The sequence below is a fragment of the Bombina bombina genome, chromosome 3 (assembly GCF_027579735.1).
Source record: "Bombina bombina isolate aBomBom1 chromosome 3, aBomBom1.pri, whole genome shotgun sequence".
In the NCBI taxonomy this organism is placed as follows: Eukaryota; Metazoa; Chordata; class Amphibia; order Anura; family Bombinatoridae; genus Bombina; species Bombina bombina.
Window position 1 is genome coordinate 516025080 of NC_069501.1, and position 16871 is coordinate 516041950.

Consider the following 16871-nt stretch of genomic DNA (forward strand, 5'->3'; position numbering starts at 1 on the left):
TTCCGGACACCTTGCCTATCCCTGGTGGAGACCCTCCAGACCCAACTGAGTTTACCACTCATTCTAATGAAGTATTTTAGATTATTTAATTATTATAGGTCAGTAAGGCTTAAGTGAGAAGACACAGATAAACCACGAGGACTCAGACACTGTACAGAGGGACATGTGCACCTTGAATTGAGTACTGACTGGCACTCCAGACACAACTGAATTAACCATTCATTCCTCTGAAGTATTTTAGAGTATTTAATTATTGTAGGTGAGACTTAAGTGAGGAAAGATAGGCACACCTGAGAGGGTCTCTGACACTGTACGGAGGGAGATGGGCACATTGGATTGAGTTATGACTCGGTGGAGGCACTCCAGACACAACTGAGTTAACAATTCATTCCTCTGAAGTATTTTAGTATTTTGTAGGTTAGTGAGACTTAATTGAGGACACATAGGCACACCTGAGAGTCTCAGACACTGTACAGAGGAATACGGCACACTGGATTGAGAGCTAACTAGGTGGAGGCACTCCAGGCACAACTGAATTTATCATTCATTCCTATGAATTATTTTAGAGCTTTTAATTATTATAAATCAGTGAGACATAAGTGAGGACACATAGGCACACCTAGAAAGGTCTCAGACATTGTATAGTGGGGCATGGGCACACTGGAGTGAGTTCTGACTGGGTGGAGGCACAACTGAGTTAACCATTCATTCCTGTGAAGTATTTTAGAGCATTTAATTATTGTAGGTCAGAAAGATTTTAAGTGAGGACACATAGGCACATGTTATAGGGTCTCAGACATTGTGTACAGAGGCACACGGGCACATTGTGAGTGAGTTCTGAATGGGTGGAGGCACTTCAGTCTGTGTATATGAGTGAAGAACAGGATCAACAAGAGGTTGAAAAAGTATGCATTTATTTAGCACTTCATTCTTCCCTTTAGAGTTTATACTGAAAACACCTTAATAGGATGAAGTTGGTGATTTGGATTAAAATTTAACCTTTATTAGTTTTATTAAAAAACAGAACACACGACATAAAGAATTAAAAAACACAAAAAGTAGGGGCCTATAGAACGAGTTTATCAAGTTACCCAGTGCAGTTGACAAAATTATTATTAAGTTCAATAAGCGTGAGAATCTGGTCACTAAGCTGTATACTGGATAAGGAGATGGAATGTGTTAGAATCTCCTAAGAGAGGACAAATAGATATACTATGAGTAAGTTTTGCTGGGTATAAAACTGACTCAGCAATAGATTAAGTACTGAGGTGTTTATCAGATAGGTTTTCTAAAGTCTATTATATTGCTCAAATAGATGAGCAGTTATTAATATAAATCAGTATGAGTGAAATAACCAATTTTCGTATTTTTTGGATATCTTTTGTCATAGGCTCATGTGCTTATATTTGCCTTATGCCTATGATCAGTACTTAGGAAATAGTGCTCAAATAGATGAGCAAATCTAGGTGTAAATAGATATAGGTGAAATAACCGATTTTTTTATTTTTTTTTATATCTTTTGTCATTGGCTCATGTGCTTGTATTTGCCTTGTGCCTATAATCAGTACTTGGATTTTAATTATGGTCTATTGATACAAGATAGTATACTTATACTGGTTTTCAATATATTGATTGACTTTGTTAGCAGTCTGATATCTCTTGTCATTGGCTCATGTGCTTAGATTGCCTTGTGTCTGCAATCTGTACTTCAAATTTTTGGAAAATTGTTGTCTGGTAATACAGGATAGTTAGCACATACTAGCTAGAAAGATTATTTGGCTAATATAGCAGTCATCACTCACAGAGGGTGTCTGTAAGGTAAGTGCTGGGTTGATTCTGCTTAGTTGCAATTATAACTCCTTATATAGGGAAATGCTGATCAAATTGTTACACATGTATAGTATATTGTAACAAATGTGGTTATATAAATATAGAGTATCACTGTTCAAAGTGAATATTTTTACTCAGGCTGATTGTAGTTACAGCCTGAATATTCCCTAAGGGTGTTAATCTTAATTTTATATATCTGCAGTAACCCGTACATGCAATGCCAAGTAATTTATATGATACTCAGGTAGCGGCTAGTATCAATTGATAGCTAAATTAAATTGTTATCTGCTTAATAGGTTAAACCTAGAATATTAGAAAAGGTAATAAATTGTATTAAAGATATACTTTGTCTAGAGACGTGCTCTCAAGTACTGGTTATGAGATTTAATAGATCCTGTGGTTTGTAAATGCCTCACTTTAAAGTTAAAGTAGAGGTTTTAGGCACCAGACACACACTCTCATCATTCAAATTCACATCTCCATTTAAGTTAAATTCTAAAAACGGTTTTGACAGGCATAACACTGATTCACACTAGATACAGTTTAAGTAAAACGTAGATTTGGCAAAGTTGGTCAATCTCTCAGAGTAAGAATAACTCGTTCTATTGTATAGTACAATTAAAGCAGCAATATTGCTATTATTAAGCGGCCCAAACTAGATGCAAAGTTAAAAAATATTGGGGGTTGAAAGAGGTTCAACACCCTCCCCTGACATGTTTCGCTGACCTAATAGCTGCTTTTTCAAAGGTGAGCGCGCGCTCGCGCCGTCGGGTGTTTTATCACCTTAGCTCCACCCTATTTGCAATCGGGAGCCAATCCGAGCCATCCTTACTCGAGGAGGCACGGCAATCAGAATTGAGCAATGTTATTGTGGACAGGATAGGTTGATGGCAATATGGATAAGATTTGAGAATAGGAGAGCGGATAACTGGCTATTATGAATGGACTTTGTGTATATCTTTATTTTTGATCTTGGCAAATGGATGCAATATTGAATGGGTATATAATGATAGTATAATAAAGATAAAAGAAATGAGATAATAATTTAATATCCATGTCTATAGTGATATCATATTTATTATATATTGGTTCATATTCGAAGTTTGGATATTGTCAATTTATAATTGACATTATAACCAAACTTGAAAAAACAATCTTGTTGTGTGCAAAAGATATATATTTAAATAAAAACTAATGTATAATTAGTCTCTATCTGAATCTAGTAATGTTTATATTGCAAGTATAATAGATTATTTATATTCCTTGTTTGGTGTGGTATAAGGTTGTCAGAGTGGAGGGGTTTGGGTGAAGTGTTAAAAAAGTATATTGAAACTAAGACTAATATAGTATTGGTTTCTATCTAAATCTTGTGATATTTATATTAAAAATAATAAGGATTCTATATATTTCTAAATAGTGTGGTATGGGAATATAAGGGTGAGAGGGTTTGGGGAAAGTGATGATACATGGTGAATGTAATCTGAAGTGGGGTTATTGGTGTATGACAACTAGACTGGGTAATACAGAATAGAGAGTGAGAGAGGACAAATCAGTGACATATTAGTGTGAGAAGCCTAATTACAGGATAAAATGATTAAATAAACTATTATAGTGAAATACAAGGGTGTAAATAGCAAGTTATTATAGGAGTGATAACAAATTGGGAAGGGGGGTTTTCTGGGGGGGGGGGGGAACTAGTATTTAAATTGGAAGTGCAGAAATATATTATAATTGTATGAGGATAATGGTGATAATAGTAAGTGTAATAAATTGAATTAAGGAAGGGAGAAAAATTATTATATACAGAATGAATTGTGAAAATTATACCAGAAGGCTAACATTTGAAATAACCCTGTGTATGTGGAGTAGAGTTAATTTGGATATTATTTTATGTGTCCTATATTAGTGGACACTAACTATCAAGTGATTATTAGTGATGTGAATGAAACAAAAATGTGATGATGGGATAGAGGTGGGGGAAAGGGAAAGGGGGAATGTATGATAGGAGAAGCTGAATGTAAGGATATGAATTAAAAAAAAAAGTTTTTTTTAATTAATTTAATTGGTTGTAATGACTTCAGTTAAAGACATATTGTGTTATGTATGTAAAGAGATTTAATTTCTCTATTGCAACACCACCCCTATATGACCAGGCTGGATTCTGTAAGTATAATCGTTGAGCAATGGTTTTACAAATAGATTTAAATAAACATAGAATAATTATTTAATTTGTTCATTCCTTTAGGATATACACAGTCCATCAAATAGATCCATTTGGTTTCCATTTTGAGGAGTGAATTCTCCAAATCACCCCCTCTCAGTCCCAATGAGATCTTATGTATTCCATAACATTGCAATTCTGAGGTCTTGGATTGATGGTGTTTCATAAAATGTGACGCTACAGAAGTAATTTTTTTGTCTTTGGACAAATCTTTGGATGCGTTCCTGATATTGCGGAGATGTTCCATGACTCGTGTATGTAGTTTTCTCGTCATCATCCCTATATAGGTCTGCGGACAAGTACATTGTAGAGCATAAATGGCTCCCATAGAGTTACAACTGATGTACATTTTAATGAGATGTTGGTTGCCAAATCTGTCAATGATAGTCTTTTTCTTATTAATCATATGACTGCATGTAGAGCAGCTACCACAAGCAAATGATCCCTTTTCAGTTGGTCTCCGCTGGGGATTTTTCTTGGTGTAATGACATGGAGTGAGTAATTCTTGAAGATTACATAAACGTCTGTATCCAATGTCAGGTTTGTCCCCAATAAATTTGGCTAGGTTTCCATCTAGTTGTAGTAGATGCCAGTTTTTACAGATTATATCTGCAATCTGATTAGATTGATCATTGTATGTCAAGATCAGGCCAGTTTTTTGTTCCGTTTTCTTAGTTTTGACTTTTAATAGATCAGCTCTGGGAGTATGATAAGCTCTGCTTTTGGCTTTCTGAATCGATCTTCTGCTGTATCCTCTGGCCAATAGTCTCTTTTCAAGTTCAGATGCTCTAGTTTTAAAGGTTGCCTCATCAGAGCAATTCCGTCTCATTCTTAGAAATTCGCCTACTGGTAAGGACTTAGTGGTGTTTGGTGCATGAGCACTTGTAGCATATAGAACATTATTGGTGGCAGTTTTCTTCCTAAAGAGATCCGTGCTTAGACATCCATTATTTTCTTTATGGATTCGTAAGTCAAGGAAGGAAATTTCAGTTTGGCTCTTTTCATAGGTTAGCCTGATATTCAAATTGTTTTGGTTCAAACTAGATAGAAACATTTCCAAGTCATTTTGAGTGCCTTCCCATATAAACATGACATCATCAATATATCTTATCCATAAAGGGATATTTTGGATATATTGATCATTAGTATCAGTGAATACGTTGGTTTGCTCCCACCAGCCGAGAAACAAGTTGGCATAGGTGGGAGCACAGGCTGTACCCATGGCGGTACCCTGTGTTTGGAGATAGAATTTGTTGTTGAACAAAAATAAATTTTTAGTAAGGACAAACTGTAATAAATCCAGGATGAATTGATTATGTTCATACCTTTCAGAACTGTCCATATTCAGAAAGTGTCTAACTGCATTGAGTCCTTGTTTATGATTAATGCTGGTGTAAAGTAATTCCACATCCGCAGTCACTAACCAAGCATTTTTGGAGATGTTGATGCCTTCCAGTTGTTGTAATACTTCCATCGTGTCACGGACATAGGATGGGAGTTGCGTCAGAAATTGTCTCAATCTGAGATCAATGTAGATGCTTGCCTTCTCTGTAAGATTTTCATTACCAGAGACAATAGGGCAACCTGGGGGTTGTTTCTGATTTTTGTGGATCTTGGGAATAAGATAGAATGTAGCTATTTTAGGGTGCGGAATGGTCAGGAATTTTCTTTCTTTGTTGGTGATAGTGCCACTTTTCTTAGCCATCTCGATCAATGTATTATATTGTTGATGAAATTGTGTCATGGGATTTCCCCATAATTCTTTATAGCAATCTCAGTTTTGAAGTTGGGTGATAGCTTCTTTGACATACATTTCTTCTGGCCATATCACGATGTTTCCACCCTTATCCGCATTCCTGATAATCACATCTTCCCAGGATTCCATATCCTTTAGGGCCTTGCGTTCTTGAAAGTTTAAGTTTTTAGTTTTTGAAAGGATATTCATTTGATTTATGGAATTGCACACCACTTGATTAAAGGTATCTATGCTGGAACTTGTGCTGTTAGAAGGGGTGAACTTGGATTTGACTTTTAAGAGGGTACGCCAATCAGATTGTACTGATGGCAATTGTTCCGTTAATAAATCTTCTAGGTTTTGGAGAGATTCAAGCTCTTCTTCTGTTAAATTAGACGGAGCATCCTGATGTTGTTTGGTATCGAAATGTTTTCTTAGTAATAACTTGCGTAGAAATAGCTGTATATCTTTTATGGTTTCAAATTTATCCAACTGAGAATTAGGGCAGAATGATAGACCCTTTGATAGTACATTCAGATGATGCTCAGATAGAATACGATTGGATAGATTGATTATTCTTAATTCTTCATTCTCATAGTTGAGAATGGACTGGGATTCCTTTTGTACGATTTGCTTGTCTGTTGTTTGTTCTGTTTTTTGTTGTGGGTTCTTGTGTGTCTTTTGTTTGTACCTCCCACCTCTTCTGGTGGCTCCGTATCTGTGCTTGAATCTTCCTCTAAAAAAGATTTCCTTTTTTTGTTGTCAACAATTTTGGATGTTTGTGAAGTGGAAGGATCTGATGTTTCTGATCTTAATACATTATCACTGTTGTCACAATCTTCTGGTTCTGTATCAGATACATCTGTTTCCACAATATTTATTCTCCTGTGGGTTCTCTGGTTGGAGATATTAGATTGAGTCTTCCATTTATAAACTTTATTGTTGTTGTAGTCTTGGATGTCTCTTTGTAATTTCCCTCTCTTGGTATTTTTAATTTCAGTTTCATATTTCTCTAGTTCTTTTTGGTATCCTTTGTAGGCATTTTCAAATTCTTTTAGATTTTCAAAATTCTTTAGTTGTTCATTCTGGGTTTTGATAATCTCTTCTAATCTCTCATATTCATATGTGTCATGTTTAATGAGAATTTTCATTAATTTGTTTGAACATTCACATCCCAGCACTTACCTTACAGACACTCTCTGTGAGTGATGACTGCTATATTAGCCAAATAATCTTTCTAGCTAGTATGTGCTAACTATCCTGTATTACCAGACAACAATTTTCCAAAAATTTGAAGTACAGATTGCAGACACAAGGCAATCTAAGCACATGAGCCAATGACAAGAGATATCAGACTGCTAACAAAGTCAATCAATATATTGAAAACCAGTATAGGTATACTATCTTGTATCAATAGACCATAATTAAAATCCAAGTACTGATTATAGGCACAAGGCAAATACAAGCACATGAGCCAATGACAAAAGATATCCAAAAAAATACAAAAATCGGTTATTTCACCTATATCTATTTACACCTAGATTTGCTCATCTATTTGAGCACTATTTCCTAAGTACTGATCATAGGCATAAGGCAAATATAAGCACATGAGCCTATGACAAAAGATATCCAAAAAATATGAAAATTGGTTATTTCACTCATACTGATTTATATTAATAACTGCTCATCTATTTGAGCAATATAATAGACTTTAGAAAACCTATCTGATAAACACCTCAGTACTTAATCTATTGCTGAGTCAGTTTCATACCCAGCAAAACTTACTCATAGTATATCTATTTGTCCTCTCTTAGGAGATTCTAACACATTCCATCTCCTTATCCAGTATACAGCTTAGTGACCAGATTCTCACGCTTATTGAACTTAATAATAATTTTGTCAACTGCACTGGGTAACTTGATAAACTCGTTCTATAGGCCCCTACTTTTTGTGTTTTTTTAATTCTTTATGTCGTGTGTTCTGTTTTTTAATAAAACTAATAAAGGTTCAATTTTAATCCAAATCACCAACTTCATCCTATTAAGGTGTTTTCAGTATAAACTCTAAAGGGAAGAATGAAGTGCTAAAGAAATGCATACTTTTTCAACCTCTTGTTGATCCTGTTCTTCTAAGTAATTTATGCAAAAGCACTCAAGCTAGGGAATAAATCCAATTTTTATAAAAGCATCTTCCCCACACCAGTGTAGTGCTGTTGCACTCTTTTGTCTTCTTTGTATATGAGTGTTTGAATGTAAGGGTATATGACTGTGTATGTGAGTGTGTGCATATGTGGGTAAATGTCTCTGTATATGAGTGTGTGAATGTATGGGTCAGGGTCGGCTCTAAGGGGGGGCATTGGGGGGCAATGCCCCCCAAATGGAATGCTGTGCCCCCCACATTTTAAAAGTGATGGAAATTCCAGAGTCCCAAATGAGGCATCAACCATTTGCAGCCACTGGACCCTGGAGATCCGCCACTGGAGGGCCCAGCTAATCTCTTTCCTCTATTTACAACCAGATAACAAATAAAGTTGCATTTCCCTGCTGGTGCTATCACAGTTAACCTAGGGCTTGCAATGCCCCTCCTCCTGCTAGCCCACTTACTACAGAGCTGAAGTGAGATGATGACATCATCAGACCTCTGCAGGAAGTGCTGGGAGAAGCTAACAGTTAGTGAGAGGGAAGGCAGAAGTAATTTTGTGAAAACACAGCCGTATAACCAATGTGTGTGTGAGAGTAGTATCCCTTCCCTATTGTGCTTTATATCCTGGCAGCCACAGATAAAAAAGCAAATTGGGAATTCCTTGGTTTCCCCACTGCAGGTCACACAAAACAAGTGTGCATTGTGCCTGCTTTATCTGCAGTGATCAGTGTAAAATGTGTGTCAGATTATATGTGCTCACATACACACACTTCAAATGTAGCTGTGGGACAATGAGTGAAATAGCCTTATGTTTATTATTTACATGTTTCAAAACATCTCCTATTTGTCCCCAAGGTTGTTTTATTTTATATATATATATATATATATATATATATATACACATACATACATACACACAATACACACACTGTGTGTATATATATATATATATATATATATATATATATATATTGTTTGTGTGTGTGTATATATATATATATATATATTTAGGTATATACATATATACTGTGTGTATGTGTGTGTGTATATATATATATATATATATATATATATACTGTGTGTGTGTATGTGTATATATATATATATATGTGTGTGTGTGTGTGTCTGTGTATATATATATATATATATATATATATATAATTTGTGTGTATATAAATACTGTATATACTGTGTGTGTGCTGGTAAATATCATTAATAATATCCGTACAAGTAATGTACTGCTTGGCACTCAAACTTATTGTCACGTAAAAGCTTATTTGATCATTAGTAGGGTCATTGGTAGAGCTACACATGCAAACAGTGTCCACTGGCTGTGTCATATGTGGTAGACATTCCTGAGATATGACAAATGTAACCCCTGCACTGCCATAAATCTGGTAAATGTAACTGCTGCGGCACTGCCAGACATCTTATAAATGTAACCCATATACTCCTTGAGATATGACACATGTAACCACTGCACTTCCAGAAATATAAACAAATCTAACTCCTGCACAGCCAGAGATCTGATAAATGTAACCCTTGGACTGCCACAGTAGGTCTGCTCTTACTTTGACTCTCATACATGCTTTTTAAATGCGTGCCCCCTCGTGAAAAAAAAATGCCCCCTCATTTCATTCGTTCTGGAGCCGACCCTGGTATGGGTGTAGGAGCATGTGAATATATGCATGTGTTAGTGGGGGCCTCTGCCTCATGTTCAAGTTCTGCCTAAGGCTTTTAAAAGTCTAGAGCAGTCTCTGCCCCAAAAACCACATACAACAGACCCTAAAATAGAATACACATTGTACGCTGTAGCCCTTATAGTAGCAAAGAAAGAGTTAATAGAAGCAAAGGACACGCCGTTATTCAAGGTAATTTAGAATTTTAATGGTGTAATGGGTAAGGGGGGGGAAGAAGTAGAATTAGTGTAGTACAAATGACTCTAGGGCCTCTATTTATGAAAGGTTTTGCAGACCTGATCTGACAGTGCGGATCAGGTCCACAAGACCTTGCTGAATGCGGAGAGCAATACGCTCTCCGTATTCAGCATTGCACCAGCAGCTCACAAGTGCTGCTGGTGCAACGCCGCCCCCTGCTGACTCACGGCCAATCGGCCGCCAGCAGGGAGGTGTCAATCAACCCGATCGTATTCGATCGGGTTGATTTCCGGCGATGTCTGTCCGCCTGCTCAGAGCAAGCGGACAGGGTTATGGAGCAGCGGTCTTTAGACCGCTGCTTCATAACTGCTGTTTCTGTCAAGTCTGAAGACTCGCCAGAAACACGGGCCATCAAGCTCCATACGGAGCTTGATAGATAGGCCCCTAAGAGTGAATTTGGTATGTAAGCTAAACTTTAGGCAATAAAAGGGTTAATTTTACATGGCATAGTACTAGTTACTGTAGGCAATAAAGGGTTAATTTTACAGTGCATAATACATTACTGAAAGCAATAAAGGGTTAATTTTACAGTGCATAATACTAGTTACTGAGGGCAATAAAGGGTTAATTTTACGGGGCATAATACTAGTAATAAAGGGTTAATTTTACGGGGCATAATACTAGTTACTGTTGGCAATAAAGGGTTAATTTTACGGGGCATAATACTAGTAATAAAGGGTTAATTTTACGGGGCATAATACTAGTTACTGTTGGCAATAAAGGGTTCATTTTACGGGGCATAATACTAGTAATAAAGGGTTAATTTTACGGGGCATAATACTAGTTACTGTTGGCAATAAAGGGTTCATTTTACGGGGCATAATACTAGTAATAAAGGGTTAATTTTACGGGGCATAATACTAGTTACTGTTGGCAATAAAGGGTTAATTTTACGGGGCATAATACTAGTAATAAAGGGTTAATTTTACAGGGCATAATACTAGTTACTGTTGGCAATAAAGGGTTCATTTTACGGGGCATAATACTAGTAATAAAGGGTTAATTTTACGGGGCATAATACTAGTTACTTTTGGCAATAAAGGGTTCATTTTACAGGGCATAGTTCTAGTTGTTAGAACTGAAACTGAAGGCATGAAATGGTTAGCGTCACAGGTTTTCATGCAGTCTGATTACTTGCAACCTTGTATAAACATTGTGTTACCAGTGAGAGCACTGAGAATAAAATACGCTAAAATACTAAATTGGGCAGATGCTCCTAATAAAATACGCTAAAATAAGAGATTACCCAGAAGTAAATTAAAAAGATGTTTAAATTTGCATGCTCTATCTGAATCATGAAAGAAAAATCATAAGTATTTGCACTAGATTAATGATAGACAGTGGCTGCATGTGATCCTGGTAACCTGTAACTCTTATTAACCATATGCGCATGGGCCCTCAGAACCAACTCCATTGCATGCATTTCTTTTCAATTAAATGTTCAGATTAGATCCTAGACCTGACCCAGACAGTTTATTGCCAGTTGTTTTGCTTTTAAACACACACACTAACTATCTCCTAGATAAACATTTCGCTGACATTGGTTACCCTTCACCAGACCTTTGCTACATATGATGTCATGATGCTGCCACCCAGTGGTAGACAGTAACACTGCATCTACTGTACGTTTCATTATATTGCTGGCATGAAGAAACCGTGCTGGACAGTGATTTTAAAGCAGATATGTTAGGATAACAATGTACAGAAATATATTTTTATAATGGGCACTATTTTGATCATTAAAGGGATATGAAACCCTAAAAAAATATTTTGTGATTCAGACAGAGCATATAATGTAAAAAAATAATCAAATTTACTTCTATTATCAAATTAGCTTTGTTCCCATTGTACTCTTTGTTAAAGAGATACCTAGGTACATGACAGGAAATAATGCTGTCATCTGGTGTACTTGCAAATGGTTACCATTCTTGCAAAATTGCTGCAATATAGTGTGCTTTGGAACAAAACATACCAAGAAAATTAAGAAAATTTGATAATAGAAGTAAATTCGAAATTTGTTTATAATCCCACGCTCTATTAGAATTATAAAAGAATAAAATTATGGGTTTGATGTCCCTTTAAAAACATATATTAACAAGGATATCAACCTTTAAATGTTTAGGTTTCTTGTGTCAAACAGCCTTGCATACAAAGGTGATAAATACAAGTACAAGTGTTGTTTGCTTGTGCACATGACCAACTTGTTACAAAGTATCTCAAAAATGTTTCTCAGAAACAGTTTTTAAAATTGACACAGTTTTCAAAAATGTTTCTAAGCAGTAGTGCATTTATATTTTGTGTTACCCTTGGCACTTAGAAATCTGTTGTCCCTGAACCTCCAAACCCCCCCCCCCCCCAGCAATTTTGACTAAAAATATATATTTTGCATGACCAAAGGCAGAAATTAAATGTATTATGGGCCCCACTAAACAACCAGAGATCATTTGGAGATCATAGGAAATAGCTGATTGAAGGGATATGAAACCCAAACTTTTTCTTTCATGATTCAGATAAAGCACGTCATTTTAAACAACTTTCCAGTTCACTTGTTTTATCTTATTTGCTTTGTTGTATTGCTATCCTTTGTTGAAAAGAAAACCTAGATAGGCTCCCAAGCAGCAAATCCCTACTGGAGAGCTAGCTGCTGATTGGTGGCTGCACATACATGCATATTGTCATTGGCTTACTTGATATGTTCAGATAACACCCAGTAGTGCATTGCTGCTCCTTCAACAAAGTATAACAAGAGAATAAAGCAAATTTAAACATAAAAGTTAAGATGGTATGCTCTATCTGAATCATTAAAGAAAAAAAATTGGGTTTCATGTCCCTTTAACCCCTTAACGGCCGAGGACGTGCCAGGCAGGTCCTACAAAAACCGGTCATTAACGACCAAGGACGTGCCTGGTTAGAAAAAGTGTGTTTTTTTCAATTTTTTTATCATATTTTATATTTATTTTAAAATAAATTATATGATGAAAATAATGAAATAAAAACCATTTAATGGCGAGAAAAACGGCATATAATATGTGTGGGTACAGCAAATGAGTAATAGGAAAATTACAGCTGAACACAAACACCGCAGAAATGTAAAAATAGCCCTGGTCCTTAACGGTAAGAAAATGGAAAAATGGCCTTAGGCTATCGTACCGCACCACGTATATATATCTCCTAGCTTCTGGAATCTCCAGGACTCTCGGTTGTTAAATTACAGCCGAGAGCTGGAGCTCCTAAATCTTCAGGCATCTGCCGCATATGGAGCTGGAGCGTGATCGGTGCTCCGCCTCCATATGAGGGCAGATGCCTGATTGTTACAGACAATGACGGTATGTATCACCCTCTGTAACAATATTCTGTTGGTGCCAGCGGAAGGTGTGGGCAGGAGGTGGGTGGGCGAGGGAGGGCCCTACGCTACGGAAAATAAATAAGAAAAGAGACAGGGAGGGATGGGGCAGCTACACTACAGAAAAGGAGATCTAGGGGTGTGGGGACCCTAAACACTACACTACAGAAAATTAATAATAATAAATTAAAAATATATATATTTAAAAAAAAAATGGTTTTCAGGTACTGACAGACTGGCCGGGATGAAGATAGAAGACGCCCCCGGGATGGATGAAGATAGCGCCGCCTGGATGAAGACTTCTCACCGCCTGGATGGAGATAGATGTCCAGACTTCAGGAACCATGAGTAGATATTCTGGGGTTGTGTTAAATTTTATTTATTTTTTTCATTTTTTTGGGTGGTTTTTCTTTTTTAGATTAGGGCATTGGGCTTTTGTAAAAGAGCTTAATGCCATTTTAAGGGCAGTGAAAAAGAGCTGAATGCCATTTTAATGCGTTAACTTTATTATAGTGGTGGCAATGTCGGGAAGCAGCAGATTAGGGGTTAATATGTTTAAATAGTGTTGGCAATGTGCGTGGGTGGCAGATTAGGGATTATTAGGTTTATTTAATAGTCGCGATGTGGGTGGGCGGCAGATTAGGGGTTAATAAGTTTTAAATAGTGTTTGCGATGCAGGTGGGTGGCGGTTTAGGGGTTAATAGGTGTTAGTGTACTTTGTAACATTTTAGTTATGAGTTTTGTGAAACATTTTTGTTTCGCAAAATCCATAACTACTGGTCTCAGATGGCGGTAGGGATCGTGTTGGTATAGACTGTAACGCAAGCATTTTAGCCTGAATGCACAACCGGTAATACCGGTGCTATGAAAATCTCACACAAAAACGTAATTTTTTTAGTGCGGAATGGACATTGCGTTACAGGCTAAAATGCTTGTGGTATAGCTATACTGACACTACTCGTAATATGCATTCCTGGTCATTACACTGGAATAGCCATTTTTCAGCGTTAAAAGCCGTACCGCAACACTTGTAATCTAGCCGTGTGTTTGTATGGCACAAAAAAAGTGAAGAAAAAAAGCCAAATCTGACACATTCCACGCAAAGCTCCAAAAATGGACCAGACAAAATGATTGGCACCTTCTCAAAATTGTAAGGAATAATTGCATTCCAAGTTTGTGATGCTCCTGTAATTTGTAATTAAACTCACCTGTATCAATTAACAGGTGCTGACAATATAGAAATCACATCGGCAACCAGTTAAAATGGTGAAAAATGTACTCAACCCTTCTGTTGTGTGTATCTGTGTGTCACACTGAGCAGGGAGAAGATTAAGAGCAGCAAAGAATTGTCTGGGGATTTGAGAACAAAAATTGTGGAAAAGCATGGACAATCTCAAGGTTACAAGTCCATCTCCAGAGATCTTAATGTTCCTGTGTTCACTGTGCGCAACATTGTCAAGAAGTTTATGGCCCATGGCACTGTAGCTAATCTCCATGGAAGTTGACGAAAGAGAAAAATTGATCAAAGACTGCAACGAAGGATTGTTCGAATGGTGGATAAAGAACCTCAATCAACTTCCAGACAAATTCAAGCTGACCTTCAGACACAGGGTACAAATGTGTCAGCTCGCACTGTATGTTATCAGCTGAATGAAAAGGGACGCTATGGTAGGAGACCCAGGAGTACCCCACTGCTGACACAGAAACATAAAAAAGCCAGATTGGAGTTTGGCAAAACTTACCTGAGGAAGCCAAAATTATTTTGGGAGAATGTGCTCTGGACAGACGAAACAAAATTACAGCTTTTTGGTAAAGCCCATATTTCTATATATATATTTACTTGGAACACACAGTTCCCATAGACCACAAGGTAAAGGCACTTTTCAGTGCCATTTTTTTTCTAACACCCCACACCCCCCAACTTTTACCCCTAATATATTTTATTTTGGGGCCAATTGGGGAGCTTTGTAAAACTAACCAGAGATCTGATCTCTGGTTAATTTTTGGAGCGCTATTTGCTACCGCAAGCTTGCGGTAGCAACTAGCCACTTGTAATAACTGGTTATTTATCTCGCAATAAATTAGTTCTCCACTTGTAATCTAGCCCTATAACTTTTATTAGAAATTTTTGCTACTACATATATATTGCAAAATACTTCTATTCAAAACTGAAATGCATCTGTGTAACTAGCAAACTGATAACCCAACAAACACACATGCTATACTGATAGCACTTAAAAAGTCACACACAAATATGTCTTTAAATTTAGAGCACAAGAGATTTATTACACAAATGTCACCTATTAGCTTCACAATAGTAATAGGGATCAATCAATATACAGACCCATTAGCCCGTCTTCTCTAAATCCATGAAATAATCATTATTGTTTGTTGTTTTTGTATCACAAGCATTTATGAATCTAGTCCATATTTTTTTTAAACCCACTAATCCAAATTACATGCTCTAATGAATTAAATAACGTATTTTTTGCATTAGAGAAAATAAGGTATTTTTTTAAAGCAGTGTTTCTCAACTCCAGTTCTCAAATACCCCTAACAGTCCAGATTTTCATTATTTCTCAACTAGACACGGGTGAAATAATAAGCTGATGGGTGAGAGCAGGTTTTGTAACCATGGTTACTGATCAGCTGATTATTTAATCTGTGCTCTAGTTGAGATATCAAGAAAATCTGGCCTGTTAGGGGTAACTGAGGACTGGAGTTAAGAAACACTGCTTTAAAGCATGAACAGACTAAAAAAATTGTCATCAGAGTCAGCTTTAGCCAAATATTATAACACATTTTGACATCTAAATGTTGACAATCTGACATTCAGTTAAAGCATGAATAATTCTTAGGTATTATAGTCTATGATATCCTAAATTGTCAGATATGTTGTAAAAACATGTATAGAACACAACACTATAAGCTGACAGAGAAAATTAAAAACATATATTATCTTTTACCTGGTGTTTAAGTTGTTGCTCAGAAAGGTTTTACTTTCCTGGGTTTTCTTTTTTCAACTGCTTTGAGTTCTCTATATGATTTTCTCTGTAGGGATGAGTGACTGTTCTGTAGGACAGTTACACTATGACTAACCCTATCCCTCCCCCGGCGTATATTGGGGTCCAGATATCATACGCAGGCTACAAGTAGATAAGAGCCTGCAGACATAAGGTGTTGGGTGACAAGTTGGCAAGTGTGAAGGGGGTGGTTTGGGCATGTCCCAAAAAGTAGGATTAGGTTAACCCCAACAGCTGCTATACATAGAGCTGGGAAGACACATGACGAGGCAATGTGACACACTGTTTGAGATCTCTTCTCCAGGTCACACTATAGATCAGTAAATACAATGAAAAAAACATTTTAAAATTAAAGATCAGATCTCTTCCTGTGTGATCACCCAGTCTCAGAAATATGCAAAAACATATCTAACACATTCGGTCACATTAAAAGTACTAAAATCTTAATGAAACCGTTTACTTTCCTTACAGAAATATTTTGACCCAGATTACAAGTGGAGTGGAAATATTAGCACTATTGTGTGCTAACACCACTCAAGTTAAATCAATAGTGCTGAAATTCTTTCATTCATATTAGAAGTTGAAAGTAAAAAGTTATCGCTCGAGGGAAAGTCTCAGATGGGAGGTCGGATAGAGCGGC

At 36.6% G+C, this 16871-nt stretch overlaps 1 long non-coding RNA gene across 1 annotated transcript in view; it reads right to left on the reverse strand.

Annotated features, from left to right (window-relative positions):
• LOC128651762 (uncharacterized) overlaps nt 1–16274 on the reverse strand; it is a 32273-nt gene extending 15999 nt beyond the window's left edge. The window contains exon 1 of the long non-coding RNA XR_008401178.1: nt 16175–16274. This is a non-coding gene — a long non-coding RNA (uncharacterized LOC128651762). The remainder of the gene's footprint in view (nt 1–16174) is intronic.
• Between the last annotated feature and the right edge of the window lie 597 nt (nt 16275–16871).